The 26,860-nt window shown below is 41.7% G+C and overlaps 1 long non-coding RNA gene and 1 other non-coding gene across 2 annotated transcripts; both read left to right on the plus strand.

Moving 5' to 3' along the window:
- The first annotated feature begins 466 nt into the window (after positions 1–466).
- LOC148810562 (uncharacterized) lies at positions 467–2,088 on the plus strand. Its single transcript, XR_016086621.1, has 3 exons — positions 467–527; positions 1,828–1,929; positions 2,017–2,088. It is a non-coding gene; the product is annotated as an uncharacterized LOC148810562 (long non-coding RNA).
- Positions 2,089–4,496: 2,408 nt separating this feature from the next.
- LOC148810563 (U4 spliceosomal RNA) lies at positions 4,497–4,638 on the plus strand. Its single transcript, XR_016086745.1, has one exon. It is a non-coding gene; the product is annotated as a U4 spliceosomal RNA (small nuclear RNA).
- Positions 4,639–26,860: the final 22,222 nt, after the last annotated feature.

The following is a 26,860-nucleotide window of genomic DNA, read 5'->3' on the forward strand; positions in this document are numbered from 1 at the left end:
GCATCGCAGTTTATTTTTTGAAGGTCCGGGTTCTGCACGGAGAGGGAAAATACCATTAGTGAAAGAACTCAACGCCGCAAATTACCAAAAAATAGAAAAATGGTGGGAATTTTTATTATAGACACATTTAAATGGGCATGCTAAAAAAATGTTTTATATAATACCGACCTCTTCTCCCAGGCGATCTGATAATATGCTCCGCACCCTCTGGTATAACGTGAACATCTGCATGTGTCTCCACAAGGTTTTGCGGTGGTATTGTAAACCGAAACGAGGTTTTTTAAACGTGTAGCGACTTGTCCCTTCGCCCACGTCTGTGGAATAGACACATACGTGTATTGGTGTGGAGAAAGAACCCCTGTGTCTTTAAGACTCACATGGTCGTAAAGCGTTATTCAAAGCATTGTCGTAATTACTCACCAGTGTTGGGTTGTGCCGTAACTGGTCTTTTTAGAGTTGTTGTTTTCGGGGCTAATGGAAATGAATGGATACACACAGTCACGAACACATTACGGAACAACTCCCTGGTAATTCCATTATAATAATTCAATATTGCCTAGTATACAAATATTATACAACGTTTTGCAACTATAGCTAACATGAGACATGCACCGTGACGTTGTAATTTTCTCACAATAAGCCAGATATACATAACAGATATACGAGAGTCCTCGTCTTCGTCTATCAAATCGAACAGTGTTAAGTCTGTAAATAGACTATCTTCAGACTGTTGTAATTGATCGGTGTGATCCATTCTGACGAGTTAGTCGATAACGCGAGACTGTAAGAATTGGAATCCATCCAAAACTTCGCCTGTTACACCGCTGGTACTTATACCCCAAACCGATAAACATTCTCTTCTAAGAAACACACATGGCCCCCCCATAAAACCATTAATCTTAGGTATCATTGGGCGTGCACGTACTGGTCTGTAGAAATTATTTTAAAAAACATTTTAGAAAACGTTTTACACCGTTATAATGTTAAAATCTATATTATTTTAAGACATACAACAGTGTCTAAATTTCATAGCGGTTAAAACGTGGTGAAAATGTGCCTCGGTGTCTGTGTTTGATTCACCAACAGACCACTAAGAATATTATTAAGCAAAATGTTTTTTATTAACGGTAACGCTATAAGAAAATGTATCTATTCTTTATAGCGACGTGTTCACAAACCAAGCTTGACGTTTTGAGGTTTTATTTTTTTGGGATGCGATGTTAAGAACATTTTTGCGTGAAATACATGTGGTGATTGTAAATTAGAAAACTTTACATGAATATAAAATGTATATACAAAACAGCATTTAAAACAAATGAAAAACTATAACTCCTATATCCGTCCGTTTATTGTCACTGTTAATTGTACCCGCTTAAAATTTAAAAATTTTATAAACTTTCACGCTGAGGTCAATTTTAACCCCCTCCCCCCCACTCTGCATTCCAGAGCTTTTAACTACCGTGACGCTGACCCCCCCCTCACCCGCACCACCGCACGTCTCCAAAATATCTCTTATACGTGATTTTAAAACTTTAAGATCAATCCGTTAAAGTATAAAGAACAACACCCATCATTTGTTGCCTGTTAATACCTTAAAGACTTTTATGCTTGCGGTGTGTGGAAATTTATTTCAAACTTTCGAAAAAAGCTGTCGCGAATGTGTTATTAAAAATAAGCTGTGTCTTATTACATTATTTTATAACTTTAAGACCAACCCCGCGTGTTCAAAATTTCTTGTCTGGTCAAACACATCATTTGTGTTTGTCTTGTGTGTTAATACTTTTAAAGTTTAAAACTTAAAAACTGATAAGTGAATACTTTTCGCAGCGCGCCCCTGGAGCTGTCAGACACCACCCGTTGTTGGGAGCTGCGAAGATGGCTTCTTTGTGTGGAGAAACACCGGGGTCCGCTGCTCTACAAAGTGAAGAGGTAGGTGGCTAAAATATTTTTTCTGATCGTGGAATTGTTGTATCGGCGCTTAGTGTATGTCATTTTAATACTTGGTCTTCTTTTTAGCAAAAACCCGACCCCTGTGATGGGGTGACAGCGGCGGGCGTGTGAGTTCAGATGGGGTACCAGATATTGAAGAACTGCCGGGTGTTAGCGATGATACCTCGCTACAAATGGTAAATATTAACGAAAAACTTTAGCTCAAAAGTGTGTTAAATGCTCGATATTTTAGGTACAAAGCATTTCTATTTTGTTAAGCCTTCCTTTTCTTTTTCCTTTAATAGAATAAAGAGGAGGTCGACGGGTCAATCTTCAGACTACCAGCACAACTGAATGTTTCGTGTCTATGCTTGTGTGTTCGACCAAATGTTAATAAAGCTGATGCCCAACCAGGTTTAGCTAACGATGTCCCTAATGAGCCCGATGTTATGGCCCAGATTGTGAAAGCAGTAGTTTATTGCATCTTCAAACACTGTTTAAAGGGGGTTCTGGTTGATGACTGCCCGGCCTGTTTGATTGACCATCCCGGTCAGCGGGGTCACACACCTGTCTGTCGGGTACACAGATGGGTTTGAAGATGTGACGGTTGCCGCTTTAGAAATTTATAAGTCTCTCAGTTTAGCCCGAATTCTATCGGCTGTTCTGTACACCACCAGGTGTATGGGTTTGTACACCATTACAAATGACACTGAGCGGGACATAAAACAGTTGCTGAAAAACATAATTGACGACCGCTCCCCATACGCGCATGTACACACCATACTTGAACAGCTGGATGAAAAATTAGTAGCCGTGACTTTTGATGCGTTGCAAAAGAAACACTATTCTTATTTTTACAGACGCAAAAAAAAAGATCTATGTAAAATGTGAATACAGCTTTCACTCTGTTTTACAGACCCGGGTGTGCCATCGTCCGAAGAATGAAGAATTTCGAATGTATACGTCTGAATTCTTACTAAGAGTGCTTTACACACTTCTCTCTACAAAGCCTGATATGCAAAACAAAGAGTCGAATGCTAATGTCCTTAAATTTGTTAAAGAGATAGATGTGTATGTCAAGAACTTGAATGAAATTATTGCGGATCTGATGTTTTCAGATCAGAAACAGAAGCCTGGGGGGTTCTACAGTGTGTATTCCAAAATACAGTGTGTTTTGCACAGAACCTGTGGTAACACCATCCCGCTGATTACGCAGGCAAATTTTTTTGCTCTGTTAGATCGGATCGCCCAGTGTGGTTCGCATGGCTTTAGACATGGGGAGCGGAAGGGGGTTATGAATGCTTTTTCAGATGCCTCAAAGTTTCTCAGCAATGTTGGGGTGGTGGTTACGCGTACTGAACTAATTTTCCGCACCAACATTTAATTGTTGAATGCAAACAGGAGCCGGTAACGCATTTGTACTGCGATGTTTCTGTGTTTGAAACCTACTGTTGAAATAAAGCGGTTCACATTTCACATACTTGCAAACAGGAGTCTGTAACTTGTGTAAAAAGTGTACTGCGCTGTTTCTGTGTTTGAAAACCCACTGTTGAAATAAAGCGGTTCACATTTCACATGGTGTTTGTCCTGCGAGTTCTTTCCGTGAGACTTTACGCAGTCAGTGTGTGTGTGTTTGCTTACAACCCTGATGCCTCTGAGACACGGCTTGTGCAGCGTATAAGCACCCCGGCCACCCGACCGCGGCTGGTGCCGCTCACACCCCGGAATCTCGCGGCCATCACCAGACTCCCCGCGCCGCCGTAACTACCCGATTCCCTAGGGTTATAATAGAGCGCACTCAACCCCGCTGCAGACATGGTCCCCTTCCAAACCAATACACACTTTCACACACCTAAAGCGAGGGATGCGCCGCCTTGGGGCTTTTGGACCCTGAGGCTCCGGACAGACCGGCCAGGGAGGGGAAGGCGGGAGTTCCGACCCTTAACGACACACCATTGGCTCCTGAGGGGGCGTGACATGCACACATAACAACACGCCATTGGCTGGAAAAAGGGTGCGTGGTACCTGTCAAAAGTTTGACAAAAAATGTCGCTTTATACTACTACTACTGTTTCCTCCAGCGGTATAGTATTGCAGTGAGACAGCACGATGCCTGCAAGACTATGTCACGCTAAACGCCACAGATTGTGTTTGTCCGTTCGTGTCAGTCGTCCTGCAGCTACGGGAAGTGGGACACAAACATGCTGCAATGCTTTCAGGACGTTAGGATTTGTTTGTGCAACATCTGAGGAGAGTACTTGTGGCTTGAATGTGAACTGTACGTGCCCGCCCCCTTTCCTCTGTAGTGCATGAGTTCCTCCCGGCATGCCCATTGTCATTGTTCTGTCATCTTGTATTTAAAGGGTTGTTTTTCTGCTGCTGAAAATAAGCAACGGTTTTCTCACAACGCCCTTTGTTCCCGATGGAGACCTTGTCTGTCATGAAATTCTTCAAAAATCTCAAGCAATAAGAAGAAGACGACAAATATGAAGCGTTACAGCAACGACATGCCATGAGACGATTGATAACGATTTCCATAGGATCCCCGCGGTTGCCTGGCAACCGTCAGCTTTGCGCAGTGGCAGTACCATAGCATGTGAGGTTTAGCCGAGGCGCGATTATTGCTAGTTGAAAACTTTTCCCAATACCCCGCTTCCGCCGGTTTGCAATACAATCGGCGAAAGCAATTTTTGACAGTCTCGTCAGAGACTGAGCAAGGTGTTTAAAGACAGATTTTGTCATGGTGACATCATGGTAGAAAGAAACGAGCTTGTTTCTTCTCAACAGAAACGTTCTTTAGGTGTTTCAGCGCTATGCAGGGAGCAGCGTCTGTCGAGATTACTTTTGAGACAGCGCGAAATGCAGTGTGTCGTCAGTTTGATTTCATATTGCTCGTAGCGACGCCCGGCTTTTGTCTGTCAAACGTTAGGATGGGCTTCTTCATGCTGCATCGTCGGCATGAGTGGAGCTTTTTAAACATCTGTACTTACTGCGCCCCATAAGAAATCATTTGTCCCCGTTCAAGAGGTTGTGCGATGTCCTGCAGCGTTCGCAAAGCAAACCTTTGACAGTTTGAAAAGAGGAATTTATTCTGCTTCCTGTGCTTGCAGTAGTAACAAACAAAGTTGAACGTCTTTACACGATCTGCTGCAGGTTTTAGTGGGGGGCTTTGTCAAATGGCTTGGAAAAACGCACTGTGTTTCGGCTCGGGAAACATCCTGCATGTTTTCTGTGTGTATAGCTGTCTTTTAACGCATACAGAATTCATTCGAAATCATTGATTTCTCCATTTAACAGGGGGCCCTTTTTGAACCTGCGAGAAGCAGTCTTTCAATGTAACAGATTTACTCCGGGGAAAGGCCCCAGTGGACAAAAGACGTATAATATAAGTCTATTAAACGCATACCTTATACGTCTAAATGTGGTCCGCAATTCGTCTAGAATGAAATTCTAATATATGTCTTTTGTTATATGTCAATTATACGTCTATGATTAGATGTTCATTATACATAAATGGTTGGAGTTCTATTATACGGATAAATTCAGAGGACTATTATACATGTAACCGGGTGGTTACGGAGTGGATATTTGAAATCTGACACTGTAATTGGTAGCTGTCGCTTTAAGACACGCATGTATGAGTGACGTCAGTGTGCCAGTAATTGTGGAAGTGGACATCGTAAAGTTGATTGTGGTGTGTGGCTATGGGTGATGTGATATTCTTTGCGTCTCGGATTAGACGAGATTAAAGGAAATTGCCACTACCGTATTTTTTTCTTTGTCTTTGTTATATTAGTAGCACTTTGTGCAACCTGGTGTGTGTATATCTCCATGTATATCTATGTGAATCTTTCGGGTTAAAGGTTATACTGCATCCAATCTAAGTTCTGTTACAGAAAATAATACAACCACTCATTTTTATGATTTCATGCAGATCCAGAATAAAAAGAATCCCCATTTAAGTTTATTGTAGCACGGTGTGTTCTTTCCCAGGCTACATTAAAAACGTGTTTGCGTTTGTTTGGATGCGTTTGTTTGGGTGCTATATTATGTATTTTTCATATATAAGATATAATGATGTGTTCCTGCTTAGACATTGCACAACTTTAAAAGCTATTAAAACAGGTTTCGACAGTTAAAAAACACTTTTTATGCGCGAAACACGGGTGATTTTTCTTCTTCCTGATCAGCTTAGAAATCTGTGTACCCTGTAAGGCTTTTACTACTTAATTAAACGTTTAAAATACACGTTTCGAATAGAAAAAATCATATTCTGTTGGCTTCCTGGTATGTAGAACAAATCAGCAGGTCTTTTGTTCCCCAATCAGATGATCACCACAATTCACACTCAACCACATCACAGATCTACCACACACGCCTCGGGACAGTGACATCACTGTCTTTCATATGAATCCTTTCATATGGAAACATTTTGAGACTGCGCTTAACAATCTTAGGAAGATCACAAAACAAGCCTGTTAGCCTGGTTTTTGCCTCAAAAAATCACTCCCGAGAAAGTGAAGTACTGTAGCATTAACTAGCAAAGGTGTTTCGCAGACGTAGGCATAGTACGTAATTCAGGCTTTATGAACTCTAATAATTAATAACCCTAATTAATTGAATCCCAGGTGTGAGTTCATAAAGCCTGAATTACGTACTATGCCTATGTCTGCGAAACACCTGATCATCTACTCTAAAGACTTCAGTGCATTGTGTATATTCTAATCGCAGTGGGGGCAGGGTGTGTGGGGACAGGTTTGGTTGAAATTGCATTGGGGATCTGTGTTCTTCACACCTGAAACATTTTCCCTGAAAGCATTTTCTTCCCAGTTTAGCTGATCTTTTGCTGCCTACACATGCTTACACAGCTCCCTAGGTAAATGATCATACTTGACTGAGAAAGCTTTAGAGAACTTAACATTTTTATTATCAACAATATGTAAATACGACGTTTACATTGGCGTTATTAATTTTTCACTTGAGTGTATGGAGGAGTGTCAGCTGTCAATGAGAGCAGACCCCCCCCTCTTAGGCTGGGCAAACGATTTTTTTTAATTTTTAAAAAAGAAATAAAAATTAGATATAATGATATAAACATTTACTGCAATACATTTACTTTGGTGGGTAGCCTTGTCAGCTTGCAACATTTTGGCTGTGAATCCTTCTTCAGATGTGAGGGTCTTCAGCTCAAAATGAAATGCTTGGAGTTTGTAATGTAGGGCGTGCTGAACAAGTTAAACTTTAATGCAGGGAAAATGTATTTCCCAGAATCTATACTTATTCTTATGGAAGCCTGTTTCCGCCAGGGAGTAAAAAAAAATTCGCTCTGGTATTCTCTCCGATGCAGTGCAGTTAAAAAAATATTTCTGATGCTGTTCCTAAATTAATATTGTTTATGACCATCAGAAGCTTTATGCTTCTTTTCTTTTTTCCGATGGATTGAACAGGGAGAGGCATTTCATAATGTACTTTTCACTGATGAAACAACAGTGGCTCTGGAACAGTTTTCAACCATGTTGTTTTATAAAAAGGGGAGATATGTGAACAAGCAGAACCCAAAACATCCACCGAAAGTTAGCCTATTCTTTTCTGAGAAGAGAAGATGGGATGGAAAGTGTCCGCGGTCATTTAATTAGTATTAAAATTTGCACTGATCCCCTTGCGAAGATATGGACATAAGAATATTTGTGCGTGGTCCAAAAAATGGCATAAAAACGACAAAGTGAAGGCTGTGAAAACATTCACAATGTACTTTATACACAAAGGAAGTGTTCTCTTACCTCTAGGAGGTTTCTTGAAAATGCTACAGGTGTACCAAAATTATTTTTGAACTTCAAGCTAACTTTACCCTGTTTTCATTCAGGTAAGGGTCAACTATATACACGATACTGCTGACAGCAGGAAAATTCCTATACAGATGCAGCCATTTAAAACGCGTGAGGTACACCACGGTACCATGCAGTGGGCGTGTCGCATCCTAACGCGGCATGACGCAGTATCACGCGTCATATGACGTCATATCGGAAAGTATCCGGAATCACGTTGTAAAACCGCCAGGAGGAGCCAATAAAGCTTAACCTCTCATGTACAGCATTTGAGCTTTTAAATTTAAACTGTGTATTACAGCATGTTAATCATCAGTCATTAAGAAGTTGGTATATTTTATGAAAGCATTATTGCTCAGTTGGGCAAAAGTGCACAACCTACCTTTATCATAAATATTTTAATTATGCAGAAATACTTTATGCATCAAAGCCCTTACCGAAGATATTACTAATAGTATTAATAATGAATGACCTTGGACAAGCATTATGCTTTTCCACATTAATTGTAACCATCATTTTAAATGAAAAGACTTTATTTTTTCATCGACAAAAAGTAACACCACAGCATTTTGTTGATCTAACTAACAAGGACGGGACATTAGCTAGCCAATAGGATAAAGGAACAAATTACTTTTTTTGTTTATTTCTTTAGCACATTTATTTGAACATTTCCATCGATTGTACAAGCATTGAAAAACTGTCCAATCCCTAGTTCGTCTGGCATTTTCTTTTAGTATAACAGACATAAAAACTCCCTTGCTTTTAACAGAGCGTTTCATAATTTCTAACAACGAAAATTATTTAAACTGCGACACCTATCATTCAACCAGAGCTCAAAACATCACAAGGATCCCCAAGAGCACAACAAAGACTGTATTAAAAGATACATGTATCAGATACATTAGAATCCAAGCTTTTTTATTTATGCTTTCTTATCTATGCTAAGAATTAGTCTTTAAAATTTATCACACAGTAAAAAGTCAAATTTCTGGGGCGTCCGTATACCAGAGATTAGGGTACCGCTTCAGAGATGTCAGCTAGTCAGATTCCAGGACTGGAATTATCTGTTTTATAATCGAGAATATGTAAAGAATATATCTAAATGTATCTATATAGCTGGTAGTATTACTGTATTTCACTTTCTTTGTAAACACGTTTTGTTAACACCCGAATCACAGGTGGATTCTGTTTTTTGGTCTGTTATGGTCTGTAGCTCAAATCCTGCTTAACTAAAAATTAGACACAAGAAGAGTATTATTGGACAATGTTGTGAGGCTCTGGCGCAATTTCTCTGTAAACTGAAGAGTTATAGAGGAGACAGGTTGTGTATCGCTTCTTTTGATACTTGTAAAAAAAACATTTTGTGTTGTGTTAATGCGACACGGAAGATAATGTGGTGTATTGGTCGTTAGTGAAGAGATTTTATCATTTAATCTCTTTACTGGGCACATTTTAATCCACTTAGTATTGAATATTTATATGGAATTTGACCACTAAAGGGAAATTTTAGTTGTTAAGCATAAAACGCAGAGGAGCAAAATGAAGGTCATAAAGTTCATAAACAATATTAATTTAGGAATATTAACATATTATGTAAACTGTATGTTGCTGTTATTGGTATTTTAAAGAAAAAATACACACCAATACTCAATTTCTCCTACAGTATATTGACATTCTTTATATTTCAAAATAACACGTTCGTACTGTACTGTATGTACAGTACACAGCGGTACCGCAGGTTGAACTGTAGGGCACAAATCCACCCGAACCCAAAAGCCCAACATATTAATGTGCATTCGCCTGGCATCACTCTTTGCGGGAGTGCTGGCTGTGACTAAACCGGTTTCACAGGTATTTTCAAAGTAGAAGGCAGCGAGTCTTCCAGCGAAAGACACCTCCCCCTCCTTCAAAACCCCTTTTTTGCTTACACTAGTAGTTCTAGTACAGTACAGTACAGTACAGTACAGCGGCGAGGTCAGGTGGCAGTTTGTGGTGTTGCGGTCGCTCCGTGGGGCAGTTCTCCAAGCAGTGCATGGCCAGCTGGAGGCCGCCAAGCAGTGACCTAGCCGCTGGAGGGCACCTGCCACCCTCGGCACAGCACCCCGTCCCTCACCTCCAAGGCCTCCCACAGTGCACAGAGTGCCTTACAGGCCCAGGTGACGCCCGCCACTGCCACCTCCGCTTCCCGCTCCGGTCAACCCACACACCCCAGACACCTCCCGCTCCGCCCACCGCGAGACTGATTCATTCCCCCTGCCTCACCAACTCTCACCGGCCCAAGTCAAGGCAACCACCCACCTGCTGCAACCAGTCCAACCCCAGGATACAGTCCTCGTGGACTGGGGCAAGGTAGAAGGGGTGTTTCACCCTCGCAGCCCCAAAGTGCATGGTGAGCGCCCTGGGGGTCCGGCTGCCTCGGTGCCTTGCAGGACACCAGGCCGGAGCAGGGTGATGGTCGAACCGGTGTCGACGAGGGCCTGGCAGGGTCTGCCCTCGATGAGGCAGGGAAGAAATAAGCCCTGGCTGTGGCCAACCCTTCCCACAACAGGCAGGGTGAAGCACTCCTTCTGGCTTTCCGGAGCGGGGGTAGCGTCACTCAAGGGCGGCCTTCCCCCCTTTAGGCCGCCCCGCTCCCATTTCCCGACGGCCTCCAGAGTCCCCAGGGCTCCTGCGCCTGGCACTCTTGGGCGATGTGCCCCCTCTCCCCACAGCGGTGGCAGATGACCCGCCGTTGTCGCTCCCCCGGTGTCGCCGCGCTGGCCGTCTCCTCCGCCCCATCTGATTCCCCGTGAGCCCCTCTGTTGGTGCCCACCAATCTCCTCGAATACAGCATCAACCTGCTCAGCCAGAGCCAGGGCCTGCTCCAAGAGGACCGGCGCGGCCAGCATCACGTGGCGCTGCACCTCAGTCGGCGTCAGGGCCCAGAGAAACACCTTGAGCGTTATCTCCCGGTGGGCCTCCTCCGGGAGAGTAGGGTAACCCTGGCAGGCTAAGTAGGCCATGTCTGCAGCGACTGGACCCAGTGGCTCTCCCGCTAGGCAGCAGCGTTGGGTCAACCTTGCCCACAGCAGTCCCAGCGCCTCTCCTCTCCTGCCAAAACGCCTCCGGATGGCCGATGCCAACGCTGCGTAGTTGTACCGCTGGTCCCTGGGTACATCCAGCAACGCCTGGCAGGCCTTCCCCTCCAGGACGGCGGCGAGGTGGCCCACCATCTCCACCTGAGACCAGCCGTTTGCCCAGTCCGCCATCTGGATCTGGGCCTCAAACACCTGCTATGGGTTCTCCCCATTATAACGGCTCGGTCTCACCAGCGGAGGCTGGAGCAGGGGTGGCGGGCTGGACCCCGCTGGTCTGGCGTCTCCTTCCTGCCACACGGCCTGAGGCGACCTGGGAAAGGGCCCCCTTTCCGCTGAGTAGGTCACCGTGGGGTAGCCCTGATAAGGGCTGTGGCCACTGGCGGTGCTGAGGGGTCGTCCTGGCCCCTGGCGGCTGCTGCTTGCCCCCAATAGGCGCATTGGGGGTCACTCGGCTGCTGGGTGAACCGGCGCTTCTCTGAGTCCGACATCATCGGCCGTTCACTGTCCATCCTCCCGCTTCTGACACCAATGTAATGAATTTGGGTTCGTTGAGGACAAACACAGAGACTCAAACTTGTGGAGTTTGCGCTTTATTTCTTCTCCATCACCACCCGCCAGCAGCACTCCCGCGCCCAGACGAGAGAGAGACACAAGACAAGCCCGCCAAGAGCACGGGCCCGAGAGAGAGACAGAGAGAGAGACACCAAGGGGTGCGGAACCAGGGAACTATTTACATGGAAAAGGGGCAATATCCCAAGACTGTACACCCGTTTCACTGTTACCTGGACACCTCTTGGGGGATATCCTCTATATCCTCTTGGGGGGAATATCCTCTTGGGGCATATTCTAACAACAAGTGATTATAAGACGATCTGTCAAAGTGCGATGAAATACAATATGCTGGACAGTGTAGCGGCAAGGCTTATTAAAATACAGGAATTAAGTTTTCTGCTCCCTTTCCCAAATGAGGCCCCATCTGTCTCTTCATCTTTGTGGTGCAGCCACAGAGAAACTATTCATGCAGGCTGATTTAAAGATGTTTTCTTTTGATAAGGGACAGCTCCCAAATGGGGGTGCACTTAGCTAAGCCTGGCTATCATGATTAATGGTCATCCATTGGCGTCTATCTGTCTAGGGAGTGCCAGATGGACATCTGGACTGCATTCCTAAGTGTCAGGAGTAAGTGACTCATATCTCACCTTGATCAACCAATCAGGGACTGGTAGGGCCGAGTAACCCACGTGGGTCTCTGATGCCCATGAAACTTTCAGCCAATGAACGAGCTGAAGTTCCTCCAGGTAAAAACAGGCAACACAGAGAAATTCAAGAGACTATTCTAAAGAGAATTCTAAGGAGAATTCCAGAGGTGCGAAAGAATTCCAGGGCAGGACGGCCCAGGAGCAGAAAGGCTCCCCAGGGGAGGACATTCTCGCAGCGCGCCTCCTGACCATCCTAAAACTCAGCCCGGACAACCACGGAATGGCCAGTGTGTCCGAGTGCCAGAACTTTCCTTTGTTCTAAGAGTCGAGAGCGGAGGTTGCCACAAGTAACCAGAGGATCCACCCGAGGTTAGCATCAGCAGCAAGCCTTGTGAACAGGTCAGAACTGTGGACAGCTGAATCAGTATTCAGAACTAGCGCTTCATCAGGAACGAACCGGTCCTCTTCCTGACTTGCTGGGATCCACAGTCATCTTTTCTCCTGTGCACAAACTTCGCTAGTTAAAGCCAACACTAACCAGCTGGTGTTCAGAGCACATCGCAGGAACTTCTCGCAAGCCGCACAGCACAGCCTGGCACCGAGCCAGAGAGCGCGGATTGGACAGCAACAAGCCTGCAACTGTTTCTTTGTGCCCACAGGAGATCTGAATCCCCAGAGATTGGATGAGTATTCAACTTCACTGCATTACAGCTCGAGAATTCAATTGTTATCCCAACCAGTTGATATCAATTTAATTCCTAAGGGTTATGTACTTGTTTTGAATATCTAATGTAGAAGTTGTAACCAAGTTCAATCACGAAACGGTCTAAATGAATGATATACCGAACGTATGTCCTCTTGATATGTGTAACTCTTTGTAACTGAATGAATATATATCTTTTGTATTCTGATAACCCTCACGATAAGATCTGTTGGGTTTACATGCATATTCTATGTATTAATAAATGTATCCTCGAGTATTAGTACCTGTGTGTGTGCGTTGTTTGAGTTATATCGCATGGTTGAATTCTAAGGCCATTAAAAGAATCAATTTTGTGATTTACTGCCACAATTAATAATTGTCTCAGTAAATGCCCAAACCCCTACAGAACTGGTGCCTCGTGAGAGCACACTACAACAGTATGCTTCTTAAAGTGCTTTACGGGATAACAACAATAACAACAACAATTTTACAAGTCCTGGGAGGAAGAATATCATCAATATTAATAATAATAAACTTTATTTTATATAGCGCCTTTAAAGGTGGCTTTTTAAAAAAAAAAACTTTTTTTAAATGCATTTGCATTTGCACACAGAGCAGTGTTTACTTGAACATGGAGATGCCATACTGAATAATTTCTGCACACAACCATTGCAGCTGAATTTGCATCATTTGGCAGGGCTATGATTCATACAAGTGGTGGTGGATTTGGAGACAAAATGTATTTACATTGGGTTGCTGTAAGTGGAGCACTAATAAGCCCAAAGCTCTACTTATTATTTTACAAGAGAATGCACCTGACAAGCTGGACAGTATGCTTCTCAAAGCACTTTACAGGATAACAACAACAATAACAACAACAATTTACAAGTTATGGGAGGAAAAATATGATCAATGTTAATAATAATAATAAACTTTATTTTATATAGCGCCTTTAAAGGTGACTCCTCAAAGCGCTTTACAGGATAACAGCCGATGAAACAACAGTAGCTGGGGGTTGAAAATACCTGTGAAACTGGTTTGTTTACAATGTACTGCAGACACAGAGTGTTACACCAACGCATTAGCATGTTAAAGTGATTCCATTGAGGAGCCGGGCGCGATAATTGTTTTGTTCCTTGATATCTGATCTGCAAGGCCATTTGGCTGCAGCGAATGTGAATTCTGTCTGAAAAAATAAAAGTATTTTAATCAAGATTCCCTTATAAAATTAATGTGAAACAAAACAAAAACTGCAAATAAGATACAATCTACAGACATTCATAACATAAACATATCTTAAAACATTGACATATATTGTTAAATTATTACTTTAAATATATACTTTAAGTTACTGAAACGGACAGTTAATAAAATCGTTGCAATTTTGTTCTTGTTTGGAGGTGGGGATATTCTGACAACAATTGATTTAAAGACAATCTGTCAAAGTGCAATGAAATACAATATTATGGGGGTACCTTTAAAAATAAAGTTTATTATTAATTTACTGGACAGAGAGGTGAACATCATTATGCAGAAGACAAAGATAACGATTTATGTTGCATTGCCAGATTGTGAATCAATAAAAATATTAAATTAAACACGGGTTTGCGATTTAAATGGAAATGGGGGTGACGGGAACTCTTAATCTAAATAAAAATAAAATAAATAAAACAGGTTTCGATAGTTAATAACCACTTTTTATGTGCGAAACACGGGTGATTTTTCTTCCTCCTGATCAGTTTAGAAATCTGTGTATGCTGTAAGGTTTTTACTTCCTAATTAAACTTTTAAAATACGCGTTTCCAATAGAAGCAGCATATGCTCAAGTCTTCCTGCTATGTAGAACAAATCAGCAAGTTTTTTTTCTCCAATCAGAGGGGTGTCAGATGGTGTCAGCCAATCACCATTCTGAAGCCTACCGTAATCTCTGGTATAGGGGTAGTCCACAATGCTGTCGCATTTTCATTTTAGGAAATTATGAAACGCTCGGTTAAAAACAGAGGAGATTGTCCATTATAGTGGACATAAAAACAAGAGTTTGTTGCGGCGTTATTGGAAACCCAATTTTAACACAAATCGCCGGCATTATATCCTAGAAGACACAGAAAGAAAATGCAGACGAACTAGGGATTGGACAGTTTCCAAGTGCTTGTACAATCGATGGAAATGTTCAAATAAATATGCAAAAGAAATAAAAAAATCATTTATTCCTTTATCATATTGGCTAGCTAATGTCCTCTCTTTGCTAGTTACCTGTGGCTGTGTTTCTGCGTTGCGTAGCAACAAGTGACTATATTCTCAGGCGGAGGAACGTAAACAGCTTAATTTTCGTGTTAAATAATTTTTTTTTAATTAAAATTCAATCTATACAGCAATCGCATATTTGGGGACAGTTTCATAAAACTTTGATGCTTAAAATGTTTAGGGAGAAATGGAAAACTGGTGTGTATTTTTTCTTTAAATTACCAAGACCAGCCCTATACAATACAGTTTACATACAGTAATATGTTTATGTTCCTAAATTAATATCGTTTAAGACCTTCAGATGCGTTATGCTCCTCTTCTTTTTATGCTCAGCTACTAAAATTTCCCTTTAGTGGTAAAATTCCATATAAATATTCAATACTAAGCGGATTAAAACGTGCACAGTAAAGAGATTAAATGATTAAATCTTTTCACTACCGACCAATGCACCACGAGTGCCCCTGCTGGTCATTTTGGCCAGCCAATCACTTACTGCGGTAGACTGCGGTGGCTTGTGGGTAGTTGCGTCCGTTATGGGTTTGTACCGTGCATTTTGAATGGCTGCATCTGTACTTTACTCAGCAGCATCTTAAAAACAGCACCCATTGTGTTCGAAACTATTTTTTTTACACAGAGGACTGACACAGCTTCGCATTGTGAATCTGTTTTTCTAAGAAAACGTGTCCGTTGGGGGGAGGTGGAGTGTCTGTCATTGGAAGACTTGCCCTGTTCTACTTTGAAAATACCTATGAAACTGGTTTGTTTTTAAACAATGTAGACACAGAGAGTCAGGCAGTGGAGTGAAATTTGGCACAGCCAGCACTCTAAGAGCGAGAGAGAGAGATGCAAAAACCGCGCAGCACCAGGAGAATGCACAACATTAATGTAGGGCTTTCAGGCTCACGTGGATTTGCGCCCTACACTCTGCGGTACTGCTGTGTACATACAGTACAAACACGTTTTGATATTTAGAAATTTTAAAACAATATTTGCCATTTTAGTTTTTCAAAGAAATGTTTATTTGTTAAAAGAAAACTCATGGTGACAGCGGGGTTTGAACACCCAACCTCAAGGTTACAAATCAGCCACTTAAACTATCATGCCACCAAGGCAAGTCATGTGATATCTTCTGAAACAGCCATACACATATCAATGGAAAGTCTTATACTACTGTTTGTGCAACACGATATGGATATAGTTATACCATTATTAATTTATTTGGATACGCGAATCCATATTATATTTTCTATTAATCAAATTCTAAAAGTATGCTTTTGTTTAATTCGATAACGAGCGTATTCACAGAAAAGGTTCAAACGATCACTTTTCACAAAGTATATAAACGTACAGAAATATGGTCAGAAGGAGCACGTAAAAACGTTTCGAAATAACCACATGTAAGACTTTGATGCTTAAAATGTTTAGGGAGAAATGAAACACTAGTCTGCATTTTTTCTTTAAACTACCAAGACCAGCCATATACAGTACAGTTTACATACAGTAATATGTTTATGTTCCTAAATTAATATCTTTTATGAGCAGTGAAAGGCATGGTGAATAGGAGATTCTCAAGAGTTACTTTGTATGATTGGAAATGAATGTGTAATTGGGTCAACGAAATGCTGTGGTGTTACTTTTTGCCAATGAAAAAATAAAGTCTTTTCGTTTACAAAGACGGTTACAAAGAATGTGGACCGGGGTAATACTTTGAGTTTACAGCTTGTCCAAGGTCATTCATTATTAATACTATTAGTAATATCTTCGGTAAAGACTTTGATGCATAAAATATTTCTGCATAATTAAAATATTTATGATAAAGGTAGTAGGTTGTGTACTTTTGTCCAACTGAGCAATCTTGCTTTCATAAAATATACCAACTTTTTAATGTACAATGATTAAAATACTGTAATACACAGTTTAAATTTAAAAGTCTAAAGAGTATACAGTTTAAATTCTTAATTGAATAAAGATCGTCCCTCAGCAGTGATTGGGATTTGAAATGGAGTGTTTTCTGGTGACAGATCAAATGCTGTATATAAGAGGTTAAACTTTATTAGCTCCACCTGGCAGTTTTGCAAGGTGTTTCTGGATACTATTAACATAATCTCATTTGCATACGGTACAGCTCGGTATGACGCAAAATGATGCGTTATGATGCGACATGCCCACAGCGTTGTACCGCAGCATACCCCGCTTGTTTTGAATGGCTGCGTCTGTAAAGCCCGATGTAGTGTAGTTCAACATCAAATTTCTACATTTCTACTGAAAACATACTCTGTGCGTTAATTCCAATACCGCCATGTGTCCAACTACTAGAATTGTTTTTACACAGGATGTGAAAAGGCAAAGAAAGGCAAAAGGTGATAGGGTGAGGTAGCAGGGATCAGTTCAGCGGAAATGGGTGGGACACTTCGGTAGTGTTCTGAATACAAACAGTGTTACACCCAACAGTATGGAACTGAATGCAATTATTTACGTTGCGTTCTTCTGTAGAGACATCAAAATACAAAAAAAAACACCTGCTACTAAATAACAGTGAAACAAAACGTTCTGTCACTTATTCCACTAAATTCAGAAAGTCCTTAAAATAGCACTTTCTTTAGTTTTCTTTTACAACTTCCTTCATTTGTTCAAAGAAAGCTGTAGGAAATGTAGTAACAGACAAAGAACTTCTGGATCCCGAGATGAAGTTAAACAAATGAGTTTTATTGCATGCAAGGAACAATATAACCGAAGTATTGTTCAAAGTGCCGATACAAAACTTCCAGTTTATATAGCCCTCTTCTGCTGCTTCTGACGTAACTCATTATTATGGTAATTGCCCTTTTCTGCCTGTTCTGACGTAGCTCATTATTATGGTAATGGGGAGAGGTCACGGTGTTCGGACAGTTCACAGACTTTGGCCAAATGGTCAGTGTTAGGTTTCCTTCCTTGAGAAGGAGGGCATCTGGAATCCTTTTTAGTTATCCCTCTTTCCTGCCATAACTCTAAGCCTGGAATGTCTGGTGTCACAAGAAGTCCAGTCCTTGTGCAGAAAGGAATCAGTTAACCCTTTCTTCACATCTTATATCTTTCTTCATTCCCCCCTTATAAAATACGGCATACGTCAGTGCTGCCTATTTTTATACACAAACAATGGCAGGGCAGATCTTTCCTTTCTAGGTGTACAGGCATGCATTACCATGACATTGTGAGTTCCACAGTTACAGCAAGATGTGATTAATGTCTTTGTACAAGTGATTACAATTACTGTATACATATAAGCAATACTAACCCTTCAAATAAATATTGTAATAAAGTTCCACCCCAGGACCCAAACGCAGACCTCAGCCACGTGGAAATCTATCATCAGGATCTTGGAAATGCAATATAGACCCAACTCTGATTATCATTTTTTGCTGATAGACATGACAACACCAGGAATGTATTGATACCATATTCCCCAGTAATGCTCCTCAGGCCTAACAAGCACACTGTTGGCCCACCTTAGGAAGCATCAGACACAGAAACAGTAACAACATCTTTCTTTCTGTTTACTCAGTCTCCGGTGCGGTGGCTCGGTGACAGTGCGATGCGTGGATCCAGCGATCTCATCCTCTCACTCAGATGGCAGAGTTGGTAATCAGTAGCACTTGATATGGTCCCTCCCCAGCAGGGTTGCAACGTCTGGCAGGGTATCTCTTCTTCACCCACACCTACTCTCCAGGTATCAGGTCATGTCTTCCCTCTACTGGAGGTCCCAAAGCATCCAGCACCTGTTCACAAGCCCTGTGCACCATTTCAGCTAACAACCTACAGATGCAGCCATTCAAAACAAGCAGGTGATACTGCATTATTTTGCAGTGCACTTGACGCGGTGTACCGCAAGTTACCGTATTAATACCGTAAATTCTCGCATGATACCACGTGGTACTGCAAATAAAATAATAGTTTTCGGAATTTCCGCAAGGTGGAGCTAATAAAGCTCAACCTCTCATGTTTGAGCTGTCGCCATCAACGTCTTTACCGAAGATATTACTAATAGTATTTATAATGAATGACCTTGGACAAGCTGTAAACTCAAAGTATTGCCCTGGTCCACATGTCCACATGTCTTTACTGTGCCCGTTTAAGTATTGAATATTTATATGGAATTTTACCACTGAAGGGAAATCTTAGTAGCTGAGCATAAAAACAATAGGAGCATAATGCATGTGAAGACCATAAACGATATTAATTTTGGAACATAAACATACAGTATTACAGCATGTAAACTGTATATGGCTGGTCTCGGTACTTTAAAGAAAAAATACACACCAGTATTCCATTTCTCCCTAAACATTTTAAGCATCAAAGTCTTTAACTAACGTGAAATAACGTGTGTATAAAAAGTGGTAGTTTTAAGCTTTTCTGCGAATACGCTCGATACTGGAGCAAACAAGCATACTTTTAGAATTTGATTAATAGGGAATATAATACGGAATTGCGTATCTAAAGAAATTAATAATGATATAATTATATCCATGTACTACAACACAATAGTACACGCTGTACAATGTCTTTTGATACTGTATGTGTAGGGCTGTTTCACCACTCTTCATACAATTGTGTGGGTAGTCTGGTGGTCGAGGTGCTGCACTTGTAAATGACAGACAGGTTGTTCAAATCTAGCCAATGTCATGACTTTTCTTTTAACAAACATACCTTTGAAAAAATAAAATAGCAATATTTTGAATAATTAATTGACTTTTTATATTTCTAAATATCACAACATGTTCGAATCTAAGTCATTTTTTAATAACAATGAATAGTCACCTTCTTTCCTTCTGACAACGGTCCCTGCTTCTGCTACCTGCTCCTTTAGATCTCCCTTCAGATTTAAAAGGTTATTAATAATATATCTTCGGTGTCGCGTCTTCCCAGTGTAGTTGATCTTTTGCTGCCTGGGTAAACTATCACAAAGCTTTAGAGAACTTATCATTTCTATTACAACAAATTGTAAATACGACGTTTACATTGGCGTTATTAATTTTTCACTTGAGTGTATGGAGGATTGTCAACTGTCACTGAGAGCAGACCCCCCCCTCTTAGGCTGCGCAAATGATATTTTAGATTTTTATAGAGAAATGGAGGCTGTACAGTATGCGTTTCAATATAAACATTTACTGTCAAACTTTAAATCAACAATTGCTTTAAAGACAATCTGTCAAAGAGCAATGAAACCTATTACTTGATTCTTATGGACGCCCAGTCCCGCAAGGGATTAAAAAAACATGCAATTGCGTATCTAAAGAAATTACAGTATAACTATGTTCATGCACAAACAGTGGGAACTCTGGGATTAGATTTCTGAATTTAAGGAAGAATGTTTCTCTAATCCCAAAGTATCTGTCACAGTGCAGTAGGAAGTGCACCTCTGTCTCTATTTCTCCCTGCTGGCAGTGGGAGCACAGCCTGTCCTCTCTGGGCAGCCAGGTCTGCCTGTGTCGTCCGGTTTCTATGGCCAGGCTGTGGTCACTGAGCCTGTATTTTGTCAGGGTCTGTTTCTTTTTGTTGTTTCTTATCTTGGTCAAATATTTGGCTAGTGTGTATTGTCTGTTTAGGGTTCTGTAGAATTCCACACGGCTGGGTGTTCCCTTCCCGCCCTTCTCTGTGTACAGTAGAGCCCCCTGTCCTGGCTGGTGGAGCTCATACAGCTGTGTCTGGAGAGAATCCAGGGTATCAGCTTCAACCACATGGCTGGGCAGCTTGTTCCCCCCTCCCGCCCCTCTCTGTGTACAGTAGAGCCTCCTGTCCTGGCTGGTGGAGCTCATACAGCTGTGTCTGGAGAGAATCCAGGGTATCAGCTTCAACCACATGGCTGGGCAAGCTTGTTCCCCCCTCCCGCCCCTCTCTGTGTACAGTAGAGCCTCCTGTCCTGGCTGGTGGAGCTCATACAGCTGTGTCTGGAGAGAATCCAGAGTATCAGCTTATGAGCACTCTGTGATTAAATTAATTCTCATTACATTATCATTCCCACTGTGCATAACAAGGAAGATTAATAAACATAAGGTTGTTTAATGACAATCTATTGTATATCTCATAGCTAAATAGTCAAGTCTAGCCAAAAGAGAAAACATCGACTTTATTTAAACCCAAGCGAAAGTATTAATGGTTTTTAATTACCATACTTTTATGGTACATGACTTCCCTAAAATGTATTTAAAAATAAAAACTATTGCAATTGGCACGCCTGTAGCTCCAAAACGTACAAGAAAAAGAGCATTTTCAGAGAGGAATTACGCTGTGTTTATGTAGAATAAGTGATTAGATTTATGAGCAATCTAATTTCTTATTCGTTTAAAACAGTGAAACAGCTGCAAAAGATCAACCGTTTTTTGCGCATAAAAAGTGGTTATTTAGATTTTAAAGTCATGCAATATCTAAGCTGGAACACATCATTATATCTCATTTTTTATTTCTTTTTTAAAAAAAATTAAAAATCGTTTGCCCAGCCTAACAGTATTGTTGTTATTGTTTTATTCTGTAAAGCGCTTTGAGGAGCTACCTTTAAAGGCGCTATATACAATAAAGTTCATTATTATTACTATTGTTAATTTGCTGGACAGAGCGGCGAACATTATTGTGCAGAAGACAAAGGTAGAGATTTACGTTGCATTGTGCATTGTGCTGCTGTAGTACAGTTTAAAATAATTAAAAGTCTAAACAGTATCAGCTTTATTTATGGGTTGTAATTTAAAAAAAGTAAAAAACCGCACTCAAAATGCAATTTAAAGCTCTCTGGCAAGAGAAGACACCCAAACTAATAATGTAACATGTTACTGTTTGTGCATGAACATAGTTAAACTGTTATTTCTTTAGATACTCGATATGTTATGTTTTTTTGAATCCCTGGCGGGACCAGGCATCCATAAGAACAAGTAATAGGTTTCATTGCGCTTTGACAGATCGCTTTGACAGAAACCAAATTTCCCAAATGTGCTTTTCTATATTTATTGTCAATTAATTGTCCATAATATTGCTATTCTATTTTTCAAAGAAATGTTTGTTAAAATAAAAGTCACAGCACCTGCTGGCTTTGAACACCCAACCTGTGGTTTACAAGTCAGGCACCTAGACCACAGGACCACAAGGAGTAGTGAAACAGCCCTACACAAACAGTATCAACAGATATTGTACAGCATATACTATTCTTGTGTTGCAGTACATGAATATAATTATATCATTATTCATTTCTTTAGATACGCGATTCCATATTATATTCCCTATTAATCAAATTCTAAAAGTATGCTTGTTTGTCCAGTATCGAGTGTATTTGCAGAAAAGCTTAAAACTACCACTTTTTATACACACGTTATTTCACATGTTAGTTAAAGACTTCGATGCTTAAAATGTTTAGGGAGAAATGGAATACTGGTGTGTATTTTTTCTTTAAAGTACCAAGACCAGCCATATACTGTAATACTGTATGTTTATGTTCCAAAATTAATATCGTTTATGGCCTTCACACGCATTATGCTCCTATTCTTTTTATGTTCAGCTACTAAGATTTCCCTTCAGTGGTAAAATTCCATATAAATATTCAATACTAAAACGGGCACAGTAAAGACATTTAAAACTTTCTACGACTGACCAACGCACCACGAGTGCCCCTGTCGGTCAACCAATTACGTACCGCGGTATGACGGACGATGACGTAGCCAATTACCCACGGTATGTGTCTGTGCCGCGCACTTTGAATGGCTTCATCTGTATAATACTGTAACAGAGAATTAGTTAGCAAATTCAACAGTCTGTTAGCCAAACTTGTCCCTCCAGGGAGTTTCATTGGTTGTCCGTGATGATCTCAAATGGGCTCAGTCTCACAGTTACGTTTGCTCCAGCCCACAGACTGCACAGGACCGCAGGTAGAGCATCTACCCATGGTGTTCCTGCAGTAGATAATTCATCAGTCGGTCTTTCAGAGCTCCATTCATTCCACCATCCCCACAGACTGTGGGTGATGGGGGCAATGTAACAATGCAAACCCCCAGTGAGGTGATTACAGCCTGACACACCTTCCCAGTGTAGAATGCCCCTAGATCAGTATCCAAGTGGCAGGGCAGTCCGCACCACGGGATTATCTTCGTCATCAAATGTTTGGGAGTTACAGAGGTAGTGGCCTCAGCCCACCAGGAGAACAGATTCACCATCATTAAGAGTCCAGTGTTTCCTTTACATCTCGGCAAGCTACAATAGTTAATTCGCCAGTGCATGACAGGTCCCTTTGGGGCTGGGCTTCTGAGGCATCGCACCCGCACCTGAGCTGTAGTTGAGTTCCTTTGCCAAGCATCACATCGAAATACAACATCTGTGGCTGCTGCTTTAAACCCAGTCCCTACCCAGTTTCTGGATAACTGGCACACCATTTGACTCTCACCTGGGTGTCTGACGGCATGAATTTGTCGGGCTACAAAGGGCATTAGGCTGTGATTGCCTGCAGGGCATCTGGTGTGCTGGCAGCACCACACCCCATCATCATGCAGCCCCACATTCTTTTCTAACTATGTCTATTTCTCTGCTTTAGAGGCCTCAGCCTGAATGTCCTGTAGCTGACCCTTTTTCACCAACAGAGGTTTCACAGGGGTCTCAGACTCATTGTCTCCCAGGGCCGCTCGTCTGGCATCTGCATCTGCACGGTTGTTCCCTTGAGTTACTGGAATTATTTCTTTATTGTGTTATTTACACTTTATGACAGCTACTTCAGTTGGCAGCTGCAAAGCTTCTAATCAGTTCAGAGACAAACACAATATTCTTTACTGGAGTCCCTGCCGTGGTGAGGGAATCCTATTTCTCCTCCACAGCCATCCAGAATTGTGGCATACATACACCAAATACATACAGTATATATATATAACCTTTTAACATCTTTCCTTTTACAATCTTCAGTTAGTGCTCTAAACTGGCTTGCTGCGCTGAGGCAGTGGAGGGGCATTTTTCCGGTCATGAGCATGTCACATTCTGTCATAACAGCTCAGCCTGTTCTCTGTTCTTCCTCATGCACCAGAGAGGACCCATCAGTAAACAGTATTACATCTTCTTAAATTTTCACGGTCCCCCACCCGTTGGCTACAGCATCTAATGGTCCTGAATAGTATCCCACCGGACGGTGCCTACCTCCATGCTCCTCTGTCAGCACATCTGCCCAGAACCCATTTTCCACACTTACATACAAAGGAATAGTTGATTCATCTGAGGAAACCCCAGCCTCAGCACCTGTAAGAGAGCTTGTTTCAAATTATTACAGATGGTTTTTGCTTCTGGAACCAAGGCAATCTTGTCCTTGGACTGCACTCCCCCCTTAAGCAGATCTCTTAAAAGTTGTGCTCATCCCGTAAAAACATTCCACCTGGACCCTGTTAAAATTACACAATCCTAGAAACACAAGGGCTTTATCGTAACTGCTTAATATTAGAAACTCTAAAACCTGAAGCAGCTCAGACTTGTGGGTTTCTTCATCAGGGGAAGCACTCAGAATATCAACAACATACTGAATGATCACAGAGGTCAGTTGAAGCCACGTGATACCCTGTTCTGTATAGTCATTCCTTGTAAATGCTGAATAACATCCCAGCCCAATAGATCTGGGATAGAACCACCCACATTCAGGTGATAAGTGCACGTAAATGTTAAAACCAATGTTAAAATCTGGTACTCAACAAGTAAAACTCACTGCCCCAGTACTCTTGTGGCCTCCTAAGACAAAGTTCTTAGCTGGGTGATCAATTTTTCACTGTTCTTCCCTGTCAGTTGAACCACAGGGCAGGTCCCTGCTTACTTGATCCTGCATGCGCTTTCTGCAGTTTCTCTTAAAATGATGTGTATATTCTTGTTTACACTAATTGTAAACCCGAGATTTCCCCCGGTCAGTCTGTCTATTTTGTTTCTAGGATTTATCCAATTTCTGTGGAATACAACCCATGTAAACTGCATGCGCCTTTGTGTTCATATTTCTCCCTATCTGTCAGCGGAGATTATTCAGTTCTGCAAATTTCACAGTGGTGTTATCCACCAGCCATGATTCTAAACCTACAGCGTTTCAGCGATACCTGGTTTCAAGCCATTCAAATAAATCAAACTTTTGTTTCAACAAATTGTATATAAATACAAAAACTGTTTATCTTACTCATTTAGGTCCACCTGTACTGTACTTATACATTTCAGACGCTCTTATATTTTCCAGTCTCTTTAAGTTGCTTTTCATCATTTGCTTTCGTCAGGTCTCTTTAGTTAAGTCTAGCCAGTCCGGCTGGCTAAACACACTCGCACCGTCATTTACTATACCAAAACTCACAGTTACGCACTGCCCTCTTTTACACACACACACGCACGTACATTCCGGCACACAAATTCATAAAACACACATACACATCAAGAATATATTTTTTCTCTTCGTACTACAATGTGCTGTATTTGGTTTCACTTCTACATGTATCTTTTTTTTTAAAAGCGTAACTTCTCATAAACACGACATCACTTATTCCACTATCCGTCTGTTTATTTTTTCACCACTGCTCCGACCAAACACCGTCTGACAGTCTGTACCCCTTTTTCAGCTTTTGATCCTCCTGCACAGCTTCTTTTCGCGTTTGTTCAAACTTTCTTTTTTATCACATTCCGATTTCTCTTTCGCGTTTATCTGCCACCACTGGTGTCGGCCACACACCAGGGCTGCAGCTACATCCTTGTGCTTATACCAATACTCATACGCTTTCTTACCGGCATCATCTAAATACCTCTCAGAGTCTTTAGAGAGGACTTACACCGCACTGTTCACACGTAAGAAACAAGACCTCGAGGACTCCCTTCCTGGATCAGTAATTCACCATCCCCAGAACGCCAGCATTGCTGCTTTTGCCCCGGGGTGGACTTACGCACTGGGCTTCAGTCAGAGCTATTCTCGGATCTCAACGTCTTTTAAATCCTGCTACTTAGTGCTTTGCTCTTTTATTATGAGGTGTGTTTATGTTAGTGTTGTGCGTGTGTGTATGTACACAAACAAGGAAAACACATAAAAACATACATATTTCATCTACGTCTCTCCTGTTCCCTTTAAAACAAAAAAAAACACGCCACACCAATCCGTGCACGATCAAGGCATAGCTAATCTCAGGACCCCGGGCACAATTAAGGCCCACACCAGTCCTAGATTATAGGTGCAATTAAAGCACCACTCAAGCTTCAGAACCCTGGGCGCAATTAAGGCCCACACCGGTTCTGACCACAGAACTCCGAGCGGAATTAAGGCATACACCAGTTTCGAATGCCTGCACACAATACCGTGGATCACCGCCTGCCAGACCAAATTCTGGGCTTACAGCCAACCACCCATTACATACACCGGTGTCTTTCCCGGGCCAGAGGTATCCCGAAACTCACATTTACTCCATCATCTTGGACGATCCTCGCAGGAAACAGAGACTTCCCAATCGGTCAGACAAGAGAGGTGGGACTTTTAATAAAAGAGGAGTCCTTACCTCTTTGTATTATGCGCGCTGACCATCTCTCCTGCCGATGGGAAGCTCTGCGCCTTCTGGAGACTCCTGCCAACTACGCCAAAAATTGTTGTAACAGAAAAATAAGTTATGGATCCCAAGATGAAGTTAAACAGATGAGTTTTATTGCATGCAAGGAACAATAAAACCAAAGTATTGTTCATGCAAGGAACAATAAAACCGATATATTGTTCAAAGTGCCGGTACAAAACTTTCAGTTTATATAGCCCTTTTCTGCCGCTTCTGATGTAGCTCATTATTATGGTAATGGAGGGAGGTCACGGTGTTCGGACAGTTCACAGACTTTGGCCAAATGGTCAGGGTTAGGTTTCCTTCCTTGAGAAGGTGGGCATCTGGAACCCTTATCAGT

This window comes from Atractosteus spatula (assembly GCF_055471065.1).
Source record: "Atractosteus spatula isolate fAtrSpa1 chromosome 26 unlocalized genomic scaffold, fAtrSpa1.hap1 SUPER_26_unloc_1, whole genome shotgun sequence".
In the NCBI taxonomy this organism is placed as follows: Eukaryota; Metazoa; Chordata; class Actinopteri; order Semionotiformes; family Lepisosteidae; genus Atractosteus; species Atractosteus spatula.